This window comes from Parus major, chromosome 1A, assembly GCF_001522545.3.
Source record: "Parus major isolate Abel chromosome 1A, Parus_major1.1, whole genome shotgun sequence".
Lineage (NCBI taxonomy): Eukaryota > Metazoa > Chordata > Aves > Passeriformes > Paridae > Parus > Parus major.
In genome coordinates this window covers 19,090,509-19,110,253 of record NC_031773.1, presented here as the reverse complement: position 1 = coordinate 19,110,253, position 19,745 = coordinate 19,090,509, and positions in this window count along the sequence as shown.

The following is a 19,745-nucleotide window of genomic DNA, read 5'->3' as shown; positions in this document are numbered from 1 at the left end:
ATTACTCTTTTGTTTGTGTAATGATCTCCTGGTATCAATATATCATTACTCTTAGCATACAATTACATCCTAGCACTTAAAATCTTTTGTCAGCTCTAGAAAGCAGTTCTTTCAGAGCTACAGCCTTAACAATTTTTTTCTAAACTAAGCATTTTTTAGCTCCTCTCTGAACTTTCTTTAGTTATTTTCATTTAAAATTTAGGATGAAAGCTGAACCTGTTCCCTCAGACAAAGCCTCCTGATGTCTGAGAATAAAACACAATAGCATCAATATCTTTTTGCAATTTCCCCTTTGTCAATTCTGCTGCTTCTTTCTGCCATGTGTTTGTGAACTCATTTTTGCTCCCTAAGCATACTAGTTTGTCCTACTCATCCCTGAACTTTGTTTTACCATTTTAAACCACTTCTAATGCTTATCCAAGTCATCCTGAATTTTCATCTTGTCTTTCACAGCCTATGTGAAATATTTGCATCTATACAGGTTTTCTCTCTAGTCTACCATTCACTTTTGTTGAAACCAGCAGAGGAATAGAGCCATTCTTGCCTCCTGGTTTGTGAAGAAACCCTGGAAAATTCTCTGAATGCAGCTTTATAACCTGTGTAAATCCATCTGAATCTTGTTTCCCTGGACTGTCAGCCATGCAATTCTCTATCAAAACTTACTCTAAAATCAAGATATAATATACTGATTCCACTCTTTTTTCTTATCCTGTAAGCTGGTTTGCCTGCCAAGAAAGGAAGTCTGATTGATTGGACATTATGTGAGTGTAGATAAATGTGTATTAGCTCTTTCTTACAAACTTAGGGGCCTGAAATTTTTAATAATTTGGTTTGATATCTTTAACCTTATAAATACATTTTAATACTTACTTTCTCTCTTCACTGTCCCTAACTTTTCTCTTTTTTTCATAGTTAATAATTTGTGGTCACAGATAGATTTTTTTTCAACTGTGGAGACAAAGCAAAACACTGAATATTTCAGTCTTCCCCTATTTTATCCATTAGTTGCTTAGTTCCCCATAAATAATGGAACTGCATCTTCTCTAATCATTCCCTTACTTCTAACATAAGGTTATTGATTAATAAAGCTGTGGCTGCATAACAGCCTTTCCAGGGTGATAAATGTTCTGCATTTCCCAGCATTCTATAAAATTTTAAATTGCTCTAAGCAGAATTTTTCAGCCATTTTGTATTCATCTTGTAGTTCAGCTGAACTTACTATATTTCTTGAGTTTGCTTATGAGAATGGCATGTGAGTCTATGTGAAAAGCTACAATAAAACCAGGCTAGTGTACAGCTTCTCTCTTTAAAGAAACTTTTTCCATCCTGCTCCACATTGCTCCACAATAAAAATCTACAGTGTTTATTTGCTGAAACACATAAAACTAAATGTCCAAAAATGAGACAGTTGTTGAAGTGATCCCAACCAGACCTATGAGGACCCCTATGTGACAGTGCTTCCCATAGCTTCCACCTCTTACTGAACATGCAATACAGGTGCTCAGAGCCTTTGCTTTCCTCAATGTTTATGAAAATATAATTGTGTTTTTTAAGCTGGTTGTAATTAGTGGTAAGAAACTCCCATCAAATTAAACAGACTATTAGAGAGAGGTGCAGCAAAGCTAGGCTGCAGCCTTGAGACTGCCAATAAACCTACCTGCCAGCAGCTCTGCTGTGCAAATCCAGCATCACAGAATATGGGATTACACGTCAGAATACATCAGAATACTGCTCTCATGCAGTGTCTGATTACATGAGTCTCAGGGTCTCAGGCATGAATGTGTCTGTTCATGTGGATATTCGGGCCAGTCCTGTTTAACATCTCCACTGATGATCTGGATGGGGATATTGAGTGCAGCCTCAGTAAATTTGAAGATGACTGGAAGTGGGTGGAAGTGTTGATCTGCTCAAGGGTAGGAAGACTCTACAGAAAGACCTGGACAGACTCAATCAATGGGCTAAGGACAAATACATGAGGTTCAGTAAGGTGAAGTGCTGGATACTGCACTTGAGGTACAGCAACTGCATGCAGGGCTACAGGCTGCAGGGGAGGGACTTGAGAGCTATTCAGTAGAAAGGGACTTGGGGGTGCTGGTTGACTGCCAGCTCCATATGAGTCAGCATGTGCCCAGGTAGCCAAGAAGGTCAGTGACATCCTGGCCCTTATCAAGAGTAGCGTAGCCAACAGGACTAAAGAAGTGATCGTCTCCCTTTACTTGGCACTGGTGAGGCCTCACCTCGAGTTCTGTGCCCAGTTCTGGGCCCCTCACTTTACAGCAGACATTGAGGTGCTGGAGTGTGTCCAGCAAAGGACAACAAAGCTCATGAAAGGTCTAGAAACATGTCTTAAGAGGAGCAGCTGAGGCAGCTGGGTTGGTTTAGTCCTGAGGAGGCACAGAGAGGAGCTCATCACTTTCTACTGCTCTCTGAAAGGAGGCTGTGGTGAGGTGGGGACCAGTCTTTTCCACAAGGCCTGCAGTGACAGGACTCAAATGGCTTTAAGCTGAGACAGGGGAGACTCAGAATGGATAACAGAAAAAAATGTTTTCACTGTTAGGGTGGTCATGCATTGGAATAGGTTGCTTAGGGAGGTGGTGGAGCCACCATCCCTGCAAGTTTTTAAGAGGCACCTGACCTGTGTGTGGTGCTGGGTTGATAGTTGGTCTGGATGCTCTTAAGGTCTCTTGCAGTCTTGGTGTTCTACGATGATTCTATGGTATTTGTACTCCTCTACTGTAATGTTTTCCACAGTGACACTGGGTTAAGGAACCAGCTGAGAAACTGAGGCACAAGGGAAAAATGCAGTATGTCCACAGCCACACTGGCTGAGGCCAAATGGGCAGGCACTGCAGTCTGGCCTCACAGTGCAGTCAGCCAGAACTTCCCCAGATGGCCCACATAGTTTCAGTACTTGCTTCATTCTGCTATTTGTGTCCAGTGGTTAAGTTTGAAAGGTTACTTGTGCCATGACCAGCTCCTTAACTCCATCAGGTCAGTGTTCACATCTTTCCTTCACAGCCTAAATACTAAGTTCTGTTGGATGAAATGATCCTTAAAACTAAATACATTTGAAACTGCCTACAGTTGTTTTCATATTCCATTTTTTCCCCGATTTCTCTGCTCTTCCTAATCATTTTGCTTTATTATATTTCTAGCCTATATGGGCCTCTGCAATTGAATAATTATCCTGTCTTCATTCTGTGGGTTGTCTTCAAAATCACTCTGAATTTCACCCTGACAAAAAACCAATTCTCTATTCTTCTCTTTCTTGTGCTTCTTGTCCTCTACTTTACCTTGTGTTTATTTGCTTTGACTTACTTTCTTTTTACATTTCAAGCTCCACAAGCAAGGACAATGCCAGGATGTGTAAAATGTATCATGATTCTATGAAGCCATGGAAGAAAAATGAATATAAAAAGAAGGTTGTTTTTACAATCAAAATAAACACATGTTCTTAACTCTTTCCTATAAAAGAGAAACAGATTTATGGCAAGACCTTGTGCTAGCACCTAACTGGTTCATCTTCTTCTCCTAGCTAAGCAGGCAGCAAACAGACATGGGAAGTACTTTTTTTCAGAGGCAGAGTGAATGCAATACCTTTGGGAAGCAGAGATCAGCACTAACTGACATATGACTTGGCTGAAAACCAAGACAAGAGATGTGCTGTTTTCAATTATGTTATTTTATTTCACCTTGTTGTTATCAATGCTAATCTTTGGAAGAGCAGGGAATAGTTGCTGCCTGCTCCACTTTCTTTTCCCAGTTGTTCCACACAATCCCCTTCCAGGATATTTTCCATGCAGAGACCACACAACACATCTGCTTCCAGCATTTTACTGGGAAAAGTTACTTTTAATACAAAGAGTGTATTAACCACAAGTACATGGGTGGGATTGACAGACTGATTTTTAAGCTGACTATCTTTTGAGAGTGACATTTATTAATATTAATCCATGGGCTATTTTTCCTAACATGCATTTTAAGCATCAAACCCAAGTGTGGCTGTCTTCTTACAAATAAATTTATGCCACCAGAACAAAGAGGACTTGAAATTCTGGTAAGTGAAAACTTTCTGGTGGACTCTGTATATTTCCAGTGCCAGTTATCTCAAACATCTGCATAAATAAATCACAATTATTTTCCCTGTAGAATAATTTATTATTTTTTTTTTCACAAACAATGCTTCAGCACTTCTTAGTTCAATCTAGATGATCCTTAATTTAGCTTCTAGGAGATAGTCCTTGAAATAGTGGTTGTCTGAAGTGGTAGAATTATCACATACTTTAAATGTCAGCTCTGCTGAAATTGTGCAATTAAATCATGACTGATGTGGCTTTTTAAAAACCAAATCTAAAATTTAACCCTGAAAGAGTCTTACTCCAAAAATTCCACACTAATGAAGAACACTGTGGAAGGATAAATAATTTACTGCATAATGCACATATAACTACACTACAAAATTAACTTTAAAGAGACATAGGAAGTACCATGTGGAGTTGCAGAAAGTTTTGTTCCAAATTTCACTGTATGGGCTATTCATCTGTTAAGCAAAAAAAAAATGTCTCCAGGCGGAGTATTCAAGTTCAAGTCCCTGGTATTTCTCAACAATAATCAGATGAAGCAAAACATTAAAGGCAGATCTGCAAACCTTCCTGTGAAATGCACAGGAATTAAAAAGCCTGTTTGCCTGAAGGAATATTAAGTGAAAAAGCAACTGCAAGTCACACTACAAAACAATTGGAGCTGCAATCATGTGCTGTTTAACTGCCTGTTTGAGAGCCTTGTTCACTCACAAGCCCATTTTCTGGTATCCTAAGTGCTAGGTCAAAAACACTGAAGCCACAGAATGCAAATGTCTGGATCAGAGTAAAGTTATTCAGCAATCGGCTCATATTAACTTGGAAAAAACAGTGGCTTTGTACCAGTCGATACTGTAAGCCAGATATTATCTTTTTATGCTGCAGTCTCTGGTTTTCCCACTGCTGCACATAAGCATTTTACCCATTTTTTTCTGTCCCTTCCTTCTCACTTCACCAAAAGGCCATTTCCCCCATCTGATTATTGTTTAATTTAAATGCAAATTCAGGATCAGTCTCTTGTCTCCTTGGATATTTACTGGAAGTGGAACATTCATCATAAATATGCACCATGTCACACCTGTAAATTTTGATTTTGCTGTAAAGTCCAGCACCTGATGGGAAAACCCAGCCCCATTAACTTCATTAGCTACAGCCACAGGTTTTTGTCTTGCTATCAGCTATGATATTGCTATTTGCATACAGCTTCTGCCCATCACAGCCCAGTTTGAAGTCAGGTGGGAGTATTGGATCTTCCAGACTTCTAAGGAAGAAGAAATTATGATCATGAACAACGGTGGGAATGCAAGACAGTGAAAATGCACTGTGGTCATGGGAAGTCCAGCAACCCATGTTAAGCACATGTAGAGCAGAGAAAAGCAATGAGTAAAGATAAGTGAGCCAAGAGCATTTCCATCCCTCCTTACTGAGACAGCCTTGACTGAATCCTGGCAGGACAAAGGCTAATTATAATTTCTGTAATTTTTAATAGTACTGCTCATGTTGCTTGCAGAGCATCTTGGCTTCCCCATCGTGAAAAGGCAGTTTGCCACCAGCAGGAAAGAAGGAGCATCCAGGAGAATTGCTGTGCACTACAGGAGAGCATGTGCCCATACAGACAAAGTGGCATTTCAGTTCAACACCTTTACATTTCAGCAACACATCTAAGATGATTCCACAAGCAAGAGCCAAAGCAGTCTGGCAACAGTCCTGCTACTAAGTTCTCACTATGTGTCCTTTACACATTGTTTTTTTTTAATCTATGTTGGGTCTGAAGCACTTTGCCTAAAGGGCTGTCTCATATTAACAGCCATTCTCCTCCAATCCCCAGCTGGGCAGCCTGTACCACTTTCCTGCCAAGGTGTTTCTGAGCAGGCTGCAGTAGATCTCGCTCCTTGGAGCCACCTGAGCTAGACCTGCAGCCATGTGACACTATACAAGAGTAAAGACAGAGAATGCCCTGCATCTATTCTGCTTTGCCAAGATCTTTAGTAGTGTCCAAACTACCAAGTGAGGCTGAATGCTGGCAGTTTGACAGTTTTGCATGTTTTAGACATAGCAATTAGCTCCTTAATATCTGTTTGGGCTGTATCACAGTTTAATAGCAGAAATGCTGTGATTATCCTCTCATGTTCTTTAGAATCAATAGCTGCAAATTGAGCTATTTAAATTTTTTCTCCTGGTCTGTGAAGGGATGGTGACTCTGGGTACATGAAATGCTGTAGGTTACCATTAATTTCTAAACCTACAGTGGATTTTTTTGGTGACAATCACAGCTCTAAAATGAAAAGAAATTTATTGTAGCCCATCCATGCTTTTAACTTGGAAAGTAATGTTTTGGCATTAGAATATGATAGGCTTTAGGATAGTTAACTACATTTGGAAAGAAATGTAAAATACAAAGTGACCACAATCGTGTTGACTCAGCCACACTGTACACATAGGACTCCTGTCATCATGAATGGGTGCCAAAAAGAGAGACTTGATCTCATTTCCAGCAGGCTGGGTGCCTGGTGTGGCCTATGGCAGCTGAGCAGTTGAAGCACCAAGGCCTCCGGAGCAGTCGTGGACTGACTGCTGCTTTCTCATTATGGCACACAAAGACAGAAACGTTGCACATGAGCAACTGTTTAAAAAATGCAGTTGCTAATGGTGATCTAAGGCAGAACGGGAATCTGTGCCACAGCTCGGACCTGAAATTTAGCCTGTTGAGCTCTCTGCTTGGGCAGATTGCTGTTCAGTACAAATTGGACTAAAATGTGCACCATCAAAGACATTTTTTATTTTTATTTTTTAATTTCCTCAGTTCTTTGCATTTTGATTCACAATATTTATACTGGAATACCTGAAGCCCTGATAGTTTAATAACAACATATATTAATCACAGAGTTTTTCTATCAGGCTATCCTATCTGAAACAAATAAAAACCTATCTGAACAAGAAATCTCTCAAGCATTAAACTAAACAGAATGGAAATAGAGGGAAAAATCTTGGAACTACTGCACAAGCTCCATTCTTACTGAAGCTAGTGATGTTTACAATGATTATATTTTCTTTTAAAAGCACTAAAAATCATCTCAAGGTTTGCTCTGACTAATTACAAAAAGGTCTAAAATTACAAAGACTCTACAGAAGCAAGCAGCATTAGAAGCTACTCTTCAAAAAAACCCAAAAAACTAACGGTTCCAAACAAATCTAATAGAAATGAGGCTTTCTTATTGACCTGGAGTTTCACCCATTTTACCTCTTGCTGTCATTGTGCAATGCTTTCTTTTGGAAAAAAAGAGTGATGGCAGGAGGGAGAGAGAAAGGGCAGGGGGGTGGGGGGAAAACTAATGAGGAGATTGGCAGTTTTTCTTGGAACTGGTACTTGTGCATCCACATTGAAGTGAGTTTGTCCTGTGAATGACAAGATAACTTTGAAAAGGTTTGTTATTCACTAAATGACAATACTCAGAAAATTAACATCACTGCTGTATTGTTTTATGCTAGAAGAGCTCTCCATGATCTGAATTCTCTTTCTGGGCTTGGGTTTCATCTTCTAGTCTATAGAATCAGAGAATCATTTAGGTTGGAAAATAGCACTAAGATCAAGTCCAACCCTTAAAACAGCATTTCCAAGTCTACCACTAAACCATGTCACTAAGCTCCACATCTATGCTTCTTATAAAGACCCTAAAGGTGATCCAACCACTTCCCTGGGCAGCTTATTCCAGTGCTTGACAACCCTTTTTGTGAAGAATTTTTCTCTAATATCCAACTTAAATCTCCCCTAGTGTAACTTGAGGCCATTTCTCCTCATCCTATCACTTGTTACTTAGGAGAAGAGACTGACTCCCGCTTCAGCACAACCTCCTTTAAGGTATTTGCAGAGCACAATAATGTCTCCCTTGAGTCTTCTTTGCTCCAAATTAAACAACCTCAGCTCCCTCAGCTGCTCTTCACAAGACTTATGCTCTACACACTATATATTAATGTGTGAAAGCATGTAAGAATGTCTGACTTTATATACAACTTCTGTAGTTAGTCAGATATTAACTGGAATCCACCTGCTCCGGGGTACTGGTTGTAATTTTATTTTGCTGCTGCCAGTAGCTTGAATTCAGTCCAGAACTTAGAGGCCAACACAAATGCCATTGAATACCCACTCTCTCAGAACCTGGAGAAGGCAACATGTTTTAGGTTCAAACCAAGCACAACTCCAGTCCAGCTTTCCTGTATCCAGAGGAAAGGTGCACACACTGGATGAGGATGCTCACATAAAATATTGGTTCAGGACTACTGCTGCTAAAATCACAGAAATTGATTACAATCCTGAGATTAATCACATCTTTCTATGGAGTGAACAGATTTCATTCTAGCCTAACAGGCACATACCAAAGTGATAAGAGAGGACACCTGAAATGTCCTCTCAGCCCTGCGGGCAATGCTTGCCTGATGAAACTGGGATTGGGAAGACAAGGTGGTACGAAATAGTTTTAAAAAGGGTTGCACCAGTTCAAACAGTAAGTTAAAAATGTTCCTTCACAAGGTTTCAAGCACATCTTCTTCTCATCACTTCAAATCTGTTTGTAAGATAGTGACTGGGTGATAATGAATGCTATCCATTTACTGCGCTTGCTGAATATATTGATTAATTGTGCACAACACTTTGAAGATAAAGCACTGTGCTGTTAATAAACACAGTCTAATGATTCTCTCCTGATTTTTTTAGCACTCCTCTTACTTTGTGCAAGGTGTAAATACTTTACTGCAGCTTCAGGCAGGCAGGCTGGCCAGCTGCATGGGCCACATGCTGATTTCAGCTGAAGGCTTTCACATCAATTGTTCTGTGGCTGTTCCATTGCCAACACACCGTGCTATCTCCTGTTGCTGTTTCCTTGCTTGCTTGTTAGGGGCAGGATAAGGAAATTTCCATGATTTCTGGTGAAAACGGCCCTTCCTTTGCAGCAGGCTGCCATTTCCCTCTGCCTAATACACAAAGAAAGCAGCCAACAGGAGCACAACTGCTTTAATTGGCTGCTAAGAGTCTTTGAGTCGAAGAAAATTACCAAACGAGAAGAAACACTAATTTCCTCTTTACTCTCCTCACCCTGCCTCAGAGTAAGGGAGGCAATTTTCTTGAGGAAAGAAAGAACTTTTCCCAGCCACAGGAGTGTGAGAGGAGGCTGCTGAAATCAGCTGTTAACACAGATTAATGTGATGATTTTCACACCTAAAAAGACCTTTCGTTTAGTTTTTTCTCTCGGACTCCTGCAGCACACGTTTTGAAAAGACAATGAATATTGCTTTCACATGAAATTTCAGGCATACACCACTTTAAAGGTTTTTCAGAATCAGGCAAAGCACCACAGGAAAACAAAGAAGCAATATGAGCACTTAGTTTCTAACATTAGCTGTCAGTGAGAATTAAACTTTCTGTAAGACACCTGTGTCAAGCTCACCTGGGTTAAGAGAGCTGCTCCATTAGATGGTAGAAACACCGAGCTGGTGGGAACTGACCCTGTAAACAATCATACATGAGCTTCTTTTTAAACCTATGAAAATATTCCTGTTTGGGCTATCAATAAGCACTGGGGCTGCAAACGTGGTCATGAGAGAAAGACCTGAGAGCAAGACTCCTCTTCCAGCCACCCCACAGGACCAAGGCTGCAGAAGTTCTCATTGGGTCACATATCTCAAACATTCAGAGAGAAGCAAGATTTTGGTTGTAGGCTGTTGCTGTTGTGAATACTCAAAGCAGCTAAAAATGAAGCAAAACTTCTTCTTCACTTTGTGTGATGCACACAACAGTAATTTGACACAAAACTGTCAGAATCAGTCATCTCTGCAGATAATCCTATGGCTCTTTTTCACTGCCTAAAACCAAGACAGCAACCATATGAACCCTTTCCCATACCTGAAGCATATCTATCTCTTCTGTTTCAATCCCTTCATACTTACTAGCCTCACAGACATCACATTTTTCCTTTATGACACCAATTTGGCTACTTCTACCTCTATATATTTTTTAAATAACATTTCCAGGATATCAATACTTTTAAAAACTCAAACTAGGATGTGGTTCCAAATTTGTTGTAGGGGAAGAGATAAAAATCCAAACCATCAGTTCATAAGCCCTATTTTCTTAGGAAAACATGGCAAAAATAAGAATGTTTGTCAAACTACAAAAACTGCTAAAGGATCAAGGAGCAGACATAGTAAATGAAGTTATTTTTTTCTGTCCTTCTTTGCCAAACTAGATTTAAATGCATTCTACAGCATACTTATCATAAGTCTGTAATACAACACTGTGATCCATGGCAGTAACCATTTTGAATAAGATGCTATTAACACACAGAAGTCATCTGTCTGTTGCAATTCATCAAACTATTCCATTCTGAGGTCAAAAATGTTTTTCCACTATCCATCTGCTACAGTTTTGGAGATTCATTGAATAAAGAAGACAAAAATTCTAAATACTGAGCAAATCTATTTTAAGAAGTATATTTATCACAAATCTAATGTGTTGGGTGACTAATAACATACATGTGTGCACTGTGCTTGCCAAAAAACATCAACATTTCCAAATAGTTACCACATTTACAATTAAAATAATGTATTTGCCAAATGTTTGGTTGTTTGTCTTTGTTTTATTCAAATTATGATTTCTCTTCTGTTCCAAGAGCAGAACAAAATTTCCTGAGTATCAGAAGCAAAACATTAGAGAGAGATTCTAATGTCTGATAGAGCCTCATTCAGCTCTCAGCTATATAATATTGCTTAGATTATATCAGACTTGTCATTGTTGTAGGAGGCCTAGCAGCATCCTAACAAGAAAAACTAAAATGAGGCTTTAAATTTTGCCTCTTACAAGTCTCTTGCCTGTCAGTTGCAATTGTCCAGCCATTCCTCATGTTGCTTGGTTTCTGGCTTGTGCTGCCCCTCCTGCTGCCTCCGTTCTTTTGTGAGAGCTGGAGGCAGGAGAGGCTGGTGGCAGCAGGAGTTCACACTCCTCCACCACTCTCATGCCCCATGCTAACTGGTGTGCAGAAAGCTTAATATGTGAATGTTCCTACTGCCTTATTGACTTCTGCTCTGAGGTTGGGCCAGGGAGTGGAATCTTACAGAAAAATAGAAAAACAGATGATCAAAGAGGGAAACTGCATTGCCTCTTTGTAACAATCACATTCTTAAGCCTCCCACCTACTTCAAGTAGAGACAGCTGCAACTTCAGTGGGATGAAAAATCTAAAAGTCAAGTATTGTTAAAACCACAGATTTCAGAAGAGAAAACACAAATGAAGAACCTAGCGATTGCTTCCCATGACTTTTTTCCCCCTCTAACAGCAAAAAGGTTGTTGAGGCTTACCCAGTGGTTGATCTAGTGGTCTGCTGCCTGCATGTTCCATTCCCTCATCCCATTCCAATCCCATTCCAATATGCCACTGTTAGCACCATCCTGGCAAGGAGGTAAACCAGCTCAGGGAGCAATATCATCAGGTATTCTGGAAGCGGAAAACATAGATCTCTTTTTCTTGTTATTTTCTGATTGTTGGCTCCCGAAAGAAGTTTATTTTATGGGGTCAGATATGTACCAAACTAGACCAAGAGGCTGGGGGATTATATGGCCAGAACAGGGGAGGGGATGGGAGCTATCAATCATTGAAGAGAACCTTAAACCAGCTTAGTTATAATGTGAAACCCCTCTTGAAGAAATTAATTATCAAGGACATATTACAAAGGGAAGGACAGTAAAACAAAGAGACTAGGTGTTCATTAATCATCATTTGCTACTTTCAACATTCATTTCCTTACCTCCATGTATCACCACGCTAAGAGAACTGCTTGAGAGAGGTGCCAAAAACAGCAGAAATTAAGTTAGAGTGGATATTTAGGAGACAGGAGTTCCCAGCTACAAGCTCCAGTTGCTGCTTTATGCCTCTAGATGAACAGTCTCCAGACTCAATGCCCCCACTCAGGCTCCAGGCTGTCAGGTGAGAGATGGCTGTCCCAGGAGTTGAGTTATTTAGGTTAGGGTTGCATTGATGGTATTTTAGTTTGGGCACTGGACAGCCATGCAAGACTTGGCTTAATTCCAGCATGCAAAAGGAGTACATTTTTTTATCTAATTAGATCTCTATGTTTGGCTCTTTTCTCTACTGGTAGTGAAGTTTATCCTCCTGGATGCTTATTTTGCTAGCTAATTTAAGTTATATTTTATATAATCTTCTGGGTACCTATACCACTATTTCACCACACTCACTGTGAAAAAGTCTCTTAAATCTACTCTAAACTGACCCTCTTTTAGTTTAAAACTCTCACCTCTTGTCCTATTGTAACACACCCAGTTAAAATGTTTCTCCCTATCTTTCTTACAGGCCTCCTTCAGGTACTGAAAATCTGCAGTAAGGTCACCCTGGAGCCATACCTTCTCCAGGCTGAACAACCCCAACTCTCTCAGCCTTTCTTCACAAGAAAGGTGCTCCAGCCCTCTGATCAACTCCATGGTCCCCCTCTGGACAAACAAATAAAACTTTACCTATAGGTGCATGTGACACTGCTCCAAGTCAGGGCTATGTTATAAATACTTCAGAGGTCCTTTCCAGCTGCCTGGGTCTGTGAATTTCCACATGTGAGGTCACACACTAGATGTGGTCCCAGGAGAAAAACCACAAGTTGCAGAGGGCCTTCTGCATCCAGTGGCAGCTCTTTGTATGACAAGTCTTGGGAGGAAGAAACACTCTGGATGAGGAGCTTTCTTGAAGGAAAGAAGCATTCAGAACTATCAAAAAGGTGACCAAAATCCTGATTTGCCTGTGTCACTGTGCAGGACAATTCCCTAGATGATCTGATGTGACTGAATTTTGTTCAGCTCTCTTATACCAGGCTATCCAATCTGCTTTCTCAGAGGGGCATAGTTTATGCAAGAATTACTAAAATGAAATATAACTGCAGCCTCAACTATTAATCATTTTGGAAATGAAACCCCAGGCTTTCTCACACTGCATACAGGAAAGGAGTACAAGCACAGACTTGATGTATACACATGTATATACATACACACACATAAAACAGAGCCATTGGAAAACTGAGCATCTGTGTTTTGTACTTGCAGAAACCTATACAAACCCTCACAATTCACTTCAGATTGCATGAGTTCCAGCTATGTGATGTGCCTGTGATATTTTACATATTTTATATTTTAGGTTTATTACATCCTGAGTTATTGTCCACAAGAAAATAACTTAATCTTCTAATAAATTAAAACATGAAAAAAAACAGGCATTTTTAAGACTGATGCAAAGAGTACACTGAGATTTTGCTATATCCTGATGAGCTAGAGCTGTTTACTGCAGACAAAAGACAGCAACTGCACTTTGGCTAGTTCTTCATTGCATCTCTCTGAGGACAAACACCACTTTATTCTGGCCAGAGTCCAAGTGAACCAGCCGTTTCCATCAAGAACATTTTTAGATACTCTGACAGAGTGTCAAAGGCACTCCAAATGTGATTAATGGCAATGGGGGATCATACCAAAGGTTAATGCTTTTTCAGCTGTTTTCTACCATTCTTAAACTAGAGATTTGCATGCATACTGGCCACCTATTTCACCTACTCATGCAGGGCAGTTTTCATATGGCAGATGAAGATTGCACTGGAGTTCTGGTAGGCAAATGTAATAGACATGTGCAGGGTAACTGAAAGTTTATTAGTCCATCTTCATGCTGTTATCTAACCAAAATCCATCGAGTTGGATGTCCCAGGTCTCAGTACAAACCTCATGATTTATGTATGCCAAAAGCTGCTCTCAAATACATTCATCCTTTTACCATCTCCCATGAGCATCAAAACGTCCAGTACGTCTAACAGGATACCATGTGTTTATTTTCCATGTTGCTCACAAGGAAAAGCTGCTTTAGCAAACCCACATGGGGTGGCAAGCAGTGTTAAGGGACAGAAGTTTCCCATTCATTATCCCATTCCATCTCTTTCCTTTGGCAGAAGCAGGTAAGACGTGATTCTTCTACCAATTTCATTGACATGAAAATAACCACTCTTAGAATCAGGGCTAATGAGCTAGAAATGTACAAGAACAAAAAAATTGCTCAACACCTTCAAGTGTGGACACTGAAATGCAGCTATTTGACATGCTGAGCTACAACAATGGCACATGATTTATTGATTAGTTGCCATTGCATGATGGAAGCTTAGCTAGTCATTTAAAATACACATATTATCTTGGAAATCTTCCTTTGAATAAAAAGGTAAAATACAGCCTCTGTGCTAGTAGTCAATATTTGAATTTTCCTTCTTAACAGAATTGTCATTGATGAATTCTGAAAGGTCCAAATATTTTAAAATGACAAAAAACAACAGCTTATTTGATGCTGTTGTACCATCTTAAACTCCTACTATTTAAGCTGCATTCTAAATTATTGTAGTTCAGACATGCTTTAACAGTATAAGCATAAAATTTCTGCAATATATATTTGGAAAATAGTAATCATGCAGTGTCTGAAGTTATGTAAAAAGATGCATTACTTCCAGCACAGAAGAGGTAAATCTGATTTTCCACTTTTGAATAGAACACTGTAATAACAAATTCTTATTTGTAATTGTCTTCCCATAGCCTACATCTCCATAATAAATGAGTTAAAGTATTAGTAGATAATGATATTATTTTTTTTTCTATAATACAGATATATTTATAAAAGCATGCATGGCAGTTAGCTGATCCCAATGGTCAATTCTTCAACCAGTTGAAGAATTTACCAATACCACCAACTGTAAGCGTATTGGCTGTGGTTAAAATGAATGGCAGAGCAATGGCTTCAGTGTTTTTCCTAGGCAGCTTCCTTAATCAAATTTGGACATGCTGGTTTGTCTGGTTTATACTTATAAATACTGGTGTGTTTGTGTATATGTGTTTGTGAGGAGCTTATTTAAACAACAAAAAAAAAAAAAAGAAGGGAAAAAAAGGGCAGGGCTAGATATTTGTTGTCAATATTTTATATTAATTTCTATTTTATCTACATTTTAAAACATCACTAAACTTTCTGATGAAAATTTTTGTAAATTTTTGTTCTTGCAATTTTTAAATTAAATTCCTGAAAAAATCTAAGATAGCTTTAAAAAAACCAAGCATTGCCTATATGAACCTCTTCAGTAACCAAGGCTCTCTTAACCAGGCTCACACAAAACCAGATAAAACCAGGGCAATGTCAGGACATCAAGTCTTGACTTCAGGGGCTGCTACTTGTAATAGTTATGCATATGTATATAGGTATTGCACACATCCATATAAGGTTTTCTGTGAATTCCACATGGAAATTTTACCCAGAGACTGCTGGGGTTTTTTTTATCTCATACCTTTGTGCAGAATTTATATCTGTAAAAAGTATACGCAAAACTAAACATATGGAAAATTCTGACTGGGTAGTATTTTGCACAGGGGTAAACAAATGCATCAAGTGAGGGTTGGTTAGGAAATACCAAAACCCACTTTCTCTGTGTGGATCAAATCTTTTCCAGTACCAATGGAAAAAAATGAAGGGAATTGTACAGTTAATCTTAGGTTATTTCCCCCTAAACATTTTTTTTTTTTCTGGATTGTTGGAAAACAGACACTGAGAAATCCATCAAACAAAGAACAACCCCAGATGTTTACAAATTGATCTGCCATGTGAGCTCGGTGCAAAGGGCATGAAAATCAGGATGCGTACAGTGACATTTCACAAATTTAATAATAACACTTCAGATTTATCTGGCACTTTTTATACAGAAAAAGTAGATCCCAGGGTGATGTATGGACTGTAAAAATATAAATATGTATATTTGGATCATTTCAGTCACCAGCAGAGGATGATGCAGTGCCCTTCGAGACATCAAATGGAGAGTAAAAAATCCTTATAGATGCTTTGTTTATATCTTTGCCATGAGACTAAACCCATTCAGGTAGTATCCTACTTGTGCTTTTTGCTTTCCCATTATTAACAAAAATTTGTTATGAAGGATGGTGGTAGCAGGAGTGCTAGGGCAGGCTGAATCTCAGTGGTTGTCCAGTACAGATGATGAATTGCTGCTTAATTAAGAATATTTTTTTCCCTTTCTTCCCCCTCCCCACCCTTCAGAAGAGAGTTAAGACATGGGACATCCCCAAGCAGGATGTAAGGAGGTTGATCCGACATGTGGGCACGCAGACAATCAAAACTGTCTGCACACAGAAAGTGCAATTTTCAAAGCTTTGTAAAGGATTCGATGTTCTTTTTTAGCTGTTTTGGTTGCTCACAGGTTATCTCCATGACCATGGGGCAACAACCTTCCTTCCTAAAGACCGATAATCAATCATATGACTGTTTATCCGCCCATCAGCCCCTCATAAAAATGTCAGAACACATTGGCTAGTTGCAAACAAATGAATAAAAGAGGTAGAAACCTCAAAGATAATTAAGTTCCTAGGGATTTGCGAGCATCAGCGAGACTAGAGACTCAAATTAGTTTTCCAGCAGAGAGAGATGAAGGAGGAGCGCGGCTGCGGCGGGCTGTGCTCGGCGGCGTCCCGCGGCCCCGGCAGCCGCGCTGTGCGGGCAGCGCGCGGCGCTCCGCACCTGCGGCAGCGCCGCCTCTCGCCGCCGCAAGAGATGTCACATCGCGCATGGAACAGAAACGGGACACGGGGTTATCGCCACGAGTGAGTCAGAGGCGAAACCACGGGAAACCTGGCTTCATTAGTTCTGCTGGTCGTGGAACAAGGTGGTTTTAATAATAACAGCTGAAAACTCGGCTCTTTTCTACAGGCCTGGGAGGTCTCAGCGGTAGGAACGATACTGTATGGCTGCGTCTTGGACAAAATTCAGAACCACGGCACAGGGAAGAGAAGCAGGCAGGGAAGAGGCACAGGTGTCACCTTCAGTGTAAAAGAAAATAACGTGCAGAAAAAAAATAACAGGAAGAGAAAAATTTCAGGAGGATACACATAACAACAAATGGGTGATAACAAAGTAAGGAGAGAAAGACGGAATGCAGAGGGAGGAAATAAAGAGAAATTGAAATCTGGACTAGAGTTCTATTCACACACAGTCCTGTCATCTGTGTCCTGATGCTGGAGAGGGAGGGAACAAAGCTTTCTGCCCTGAGCCACACCCTGTGCATGTGCATGACTGCAGTGAAGATTCCCAGGAGTCTGGGAAGCTGTTAATCATTCAGTCCTTTACTTGTTGCTCTTTTCTAAGCATCGCTGTATTTAGGGTTTGCTGTGACCTCTTTTCTTATTTTTCTTTTTTGGTGGATGATGATAAGGAAGGGAATTAATCCTTCAGTCACAAATAGCAGCTGTTTATCTGGGTTCACTGGAGAATATCTCCCTGTATCACTTCTCCATGGGTCAGAAGGATGTTGTGCTGGTTACAAGACAAGGAAGTGCAGAAGACCATCTTGTGAACACTTTTCATCTTTGCAAGTAGGCCAAGTGCCGAACTCAGCATGGAATTCAGTAACCAGAGTGCTGTGGTGCACATTTGTGTCCCAGCTGGCAGAAGCATGCGCCAATATGCCATGCTGCTGCTTTAGCATATCCACATGTGCCTGGCAAAGCAGCAACTTATGGAGGCTTAGCAGAGAAGATGGCTATCCTGGGGTGGGATGCGGTGTGACCACCTCAAGATCCAGATCAGCTTCATAATCCCTGTGACACTTGGCAAGGTCAAGTGCACAGCAAGGGATTGTTACAGATTGGTTGAGGATTCAGCACAGCTTCACTTCACCAGCTCTTCTTTCACATTAAATTGTTGCCGTTGCTCTGGTTCTGTATATGTCCATAGGGAGGCTTCTTAAAAAAAAAAAAAATTGTCATGAGGCCAGAGCAACAGGAGCAGAACAGGAGCTGGAGGAAACTATTCCAGCCAGAGGGAGCTGCATTATGAGATGGGAGAGGGGCAAGGCTTGTATTTAACCTGGGTACAGCTGCCTTGATATAGCAAAAGTGTGGCAAGTACAGTCCTGGTCAGTGGTTATCAGATGGAGCAGATGTGAGCTTTTCCCCAGAGCAGGGAGAGCAGATCATTAGGTTTGGAGCAGGCACGGTAGGGGTATGAGTGACAGAGACCCCAGCAAAAGGCCTGGGACAGAGTGTGATGGAAGACAGAGATTCACAGCCCAGGGCACAGAGAGCTGCCAGGCTGTAATTCCAGGGCATTCTGCCAAAACTTAGGGTACAACCTGGCCAGAAGCCCAGATGTTGAGAAAGCAGCCTGGAAAGTCAGGTGTTACCAAGCCCATTAGCAGCCTGTGAGTCTCTCCTTACTGGATTCCTCACAAAGATTGCAGGACGTGACTAACCTAATTTTCCTAGGAAAGTCCCATTTCTCTCTTCAGATTCCCCTTCTCTCCTCCAGTAAGTGAAAAGGTACAGAAGGGGAATCCAGGCCTTCAAAAACACTAGAGCTATGCCAGAGTTGTTCTTTCTTATCTTGCAGTGACTCAGCCCAGTCAGGTGAAGAGGAGGAAGGAAGCCAATAAACAAGGACAAGGGCCTTCTGGTGGAGGTTAGCACAAAAGCTGGGCCAGAGTGGCAAAATCCAGCCAGCACAGTCTGCCTCTCCTGTGCAATCCAAAAGGGAAAACCCCACAAAACACTAATGTTTGAATGGTCCTAACCCACTGCTAAGTCTGTGGTGGCACTTTGCACAGCCAGGGTCTGAAAGCCACTTTTAACATGTTTTCCAAAAGTATAACTTATTCTTGCCCATGTTTTTGGAGTTGATTTTTAATTATTTGGTATTTTTGCTGTTTTGAGATGTAAAGGCAACTTTTCAGCAACTTCCAGTTTGGAAGCATGGCATTTGGACCAGCTTCCTCCTGCTGTTTTAGTAGGGAGCACAGCACACACAGCATTTAATGAAGCTGCACTCACAGTGCCAAGAGCAGTTAATTACTCCTTGAAACATTGCTGGTCCACATCCACATGGAAAGTTACAAAGTCTAAACAACCTGACCAAAGCTTACCTGAACCACTCTTCTAGGACATCCCTCCTCTTTATAGATTATCCCTGTATTAGCTATAGCTGAGAAAAATTTAACGTCCGAACGTGGAGATGGTGGTACTATAGCAAGGCGATGGATGCTGTGTTCACAACAGGTGGGAAGTGGGCTCTGCAAGAACTTGATCTGCTTCTGGGGGAAGGCAAGAAAAATTTGCGCACAGGCTTTTTACTAGAGTGCTCGAGCAGAGAAAGAACCTGCAGGAATTGTGATTGCAGAGAATTTACCTAACAGGAATAAACCCTAGAGTACTTCAAGTTCAGTAAAAGTGATGCCAGTGATGTATTCTGGGCCCCTCAACGACAAGGGTGTACAAGAAGAGAGGCAGCCTCTGGGTGCTCAGAGACTCTGCTCAGGGGATAAGGGGCGGGAATTACACTGTTCCTTCATGTTCAGGAGCTTCCCCAGAACACCACCGGGATACGACAGGTACCCCAAGGCCGTAGGGTACAGATCGGCAGGCAGACCCTTTCCCAGCGGTCCCGCCGCCCCGCTGGAGAGCGCCGCGGAGGCCGAGCGCCGACCCCGGCCACGGGCAGAGGCTGCCCAGAGCCAGTTCCCGGCAGTTCCCGCCGCTCCCCGCTGTCCACCCCAAGGGCCCACGGGCGGCTGGGGCTCGGCGCCCCCAGCGCTGGAGCTGCCGCCCCCG